This window comes from Fragaria vesca, linkage group LG1 (assembly GCF_000184155.1).
Source record: "Fragaria vesca subsp. vesca linkage group LG1, FraVesHawaii_1.0, whole genome shotgun sequence".
Classification (NCBI taxonomy): domain Eukaryota; kingdom Viridiplantae; phylum Streptophyta; class Magnoliopsida; order Rosales; family Rosaceae; genus Fragaria; species Fragaria vesca.
In genome coordinates, this window is record NC_020491.1 from 11,808,311 (window position 1) to 11,811,808 (window position 3,498).

A 3,498-nucleotide genomic window follows, 5' to 3' on the forward strand; every position below is an offset into this window, starting at 1 on the left:
GAATAGTTGGAGACAATGGAAGAAGAGAAAGAAAAAGAGGAGCTTTATATCTTATATGTCCATTGCTCCTAAGTTACTCAACTTGCTACCAAAGGACCATGAAATATCTTTGAAGAAGGTCAAGCATTTGATCGAACTGCGGCCTAAGCCTCCTGATTATTCTTGTTGAAAAGCCGTTGGGAGGGAACCCATTGTCTATGCTTTCTTTATTTGGTTTCTTTGTTTGTTTTTGCTCGTTTTGATGTGTTTTGTGTGTGTGCAGGTTAGAGTTGAGAAAAGTTGAAGAAAACTCCAAATTCAGTCAAAACAGTGCTCTCGGCAAAACAGTTCTTCCGACTTTGGAGGGCTACGGTTTGCAGTTCCTAGAACCTGGGAATGTGTGCTTTATATGAAAAGAAAGGTCTATGAGTCTAGTTTCTGTAGGATTTTACAGAAGTGGATTTGGAGACCCGAGTCATTCTCAGTTTGATGTTGAAGGCAGCAAGGTCACTGCCAGGAAACTAGAAGTTCTGCAGTACAGCCGGGAAAAGGTCAAAACATGGGATTTTTCCAGCCATGCTGTGGAGGAAAGCTATATATGCCTGAAAAGCTTGTTGAATTAGCTTCAACTTTTCTTTGAGGCGATTTAACATTCCGGCACCAGAATGCACTGGAAATCTGATTTGAAACAGTAAAATTCATTTTCTCAGCATTTCTGTGCGTACTATGTTTTTCTTCTAACTTTGCAGGGCTGCCATTTTCGATCCACTTGGAGTTAGGAAATGTGCCACATATGCACATAAAGCTAGCAACGCCATCTTTCATCTCCAATTGGAATCTCAGACTTTAGATGCTGCAACAAGGATTTATATCAGCTGGAAGTTGGCTGCAGAGCACACAATGGGGGAGCTTTTCTCATCTTCTACCTTTTGTTTTGTTCACTTTCCTCTATACATCTATTATGCATTGTTTGATCTATATTGTTCTCACATTGTGGACAATGCGTAAGTTTAAGTGTGGGGGAAGGGAATGCATGCATTTTGTGTTTTATTTTGTTTTTGTTAAAGTCGAAAATTGAAAAAAAAAAAAAGTTGTGTTTGTTTTTCTGTGAGTCATTGGTTTTTGACAAAACTTGGCGATGGCAGCAGTAAGTTCTTTTCTTATTTGATTACACCAAATGTCTTAAGTTCTTTTTAGTGGCACTAGTTCGGGTATTAAAAATTTATAGTTCTCTTTGTCATGTAGTTGTTCGGGATTAGATTTGATTTCAAAATCAATTTTAATTAAGGGTTTCGAATAAAATCCCCAAATTGCATATTGGGAGTTAATGGTTGCGATAACTTTTGATTCTTCTAAAATTTCTGGGTGTATGGTTTCAATCACAACCCAGGTCATACATGGGTGGATTATTAATCATGTTTTTTTTTTCCTCTTTATTGTTCGGCGAGTTATAAACTTTCATCTTCAGCAAGGTTAGTGGCACTAGTTCGGGTATTAAAAATTTATAGTTCTCTTTGTCATGTAGTTGTTCGGGATTAGATTTGATTTGAAAATCAATTTTAATTAAGGGTTTCGAATAAAATCCCCAAATTGCATATTGGGAGTTAATGGTTGCGATAACATTTGATTCTTCTGAAATTTCTGGGTGTATGGTTTCAATCACAACCCAGGTCATACATGAGAAATTTTTCAGTCCTCCCGGAGAACCACGTGGCGTTGCCTAATGGTCCTCCTCACCTATAAAATGTTGACATGTGACACTTTTCTGACAATTCAGAAGAAGGTGAATTCATTATGTTTATATAAATATATTTAAACTATTTGATCTTTATTTAAAAAATAATGTTAATGTGATGCTAGCTAAAATAGAGAGTATTGATGTATACACATTTTTAAAGTGACTAGCTAATTTGATAAAAATTTAACTCAAAAATATCTAGCATTGCTAAATATGCTCTAACAAAGGAGAAATTTTTTAGTCCTTCCGGAGGACCACGTGGCGTTGCCTAATGGTCCTCCTCACCTATAAAATGTTGACATGTGGCACTTTTTTGACAATTCAAAAGAAGGTGAATTCATTATGTTTTCAACTGCAATAAAACAATCCCGTTAACTATCGCCGTTAAGTGATCAAATAAATCCTGAAATTTATTCATCCTCTCCCTCGGTCTGCCTTTCTCTTTGTGTTCTTTTCAGAATAAAATTCATTAGTTGTAGACTTGTAGCAGAAGCACAAGAAGCTCTGGGTACAATTAAAGCCTCGTCGTTGCCCACAAGACCCATTTTGTCCAAATTAGATGTCATGATATCTTTCTCATCGTCCTCTATATCAATCACTGTGTATATATACAACTTGTCAGAGATAAGAAGCAACCCAGTTGTAATGGAAAAAAGAAGAAAAAATCAACCAGATTCGCAAAAGAAAATAAGAAAAAAGAAGAGAGGAAAATGTTTGTGTACCTTGATTACAATCATTGTTTGCCATATTGCACACGTCTTGTTGGAGACAAGTTGCAGTCTTTGTAGAAACTGACAAGATTGATGACTAATGAGAGAGCAACGATAGGTTATGAGATAAAGGCAGCAACAATATTTGTATTAAGGTTTATCTGCTGATGAGAGACGGCTATACTTAACGGGAGTTTGATTTCTTTCTTTTTTTCCTGACCTTGACTGGTTTTATTCTAGCGTTTTTCACCTTATTCTAAGTTGTCAAAAAAGTGCCACATGTCAACATTTTATAGGTGAAGAGGACCATTAGGCAACGCCACGTGGTCCTTCGGGAGGACTAAAAAATTTCTCGGTCATACATGGGTGGATTATTAATCATGTTTTTTTTTCCTCTTTATTGTTCGGCGAGTTATAAACTTTCATCTTCAGCAAGGTTGAGGTTGAATATCCTCTTAACTCTTAAGCCACTCAGCACTCGTTGCCATTGATTCGTCTAAAGCCATGTATTTTAGCAAAGTGATGGAAAGATTATGATCAAACTGTTAATGCTGCTTTATTTTTTATAACAAGTAGTTGGTTCTCTAAATTTGTTTCCAGATGCCTCCATGCTCTCGTATGGGATATGTTATGTTATTGTAATGACAATCAGTGAAGGAAACAATGTAGTATAAGCCATAAGCTTTTGTCCCTATTTAGTTGGATTTCCTTTTTTTAGAAGAAAGAAAAGAGCAACCCTGATGATGATTCATAACCTCCAAGTTTATAATTTGAAACAAAAAAAAAAATTAATTGAAGTTGTAAAATATCCTATTGGATAATAGTTTGTTAAATTAGAAAAAAAAATTATAGTATTCAAAATTCATTTAGTCCAATACAACAATAAACACGGGATGAGATTATTTTTATTATAATGCTCTTTAGTCTTAAGCAGGGATGGATCTTCCTTATAGGCTATCTGGGCTGTAACCCAAAGAACAATTTTCACCCAATCAACCTTTTACATGTGTAAACCATATTTTATAATAATTTTCAGTAACTAGCCCAACCAAAATCTCTCTCTCTCTCTCT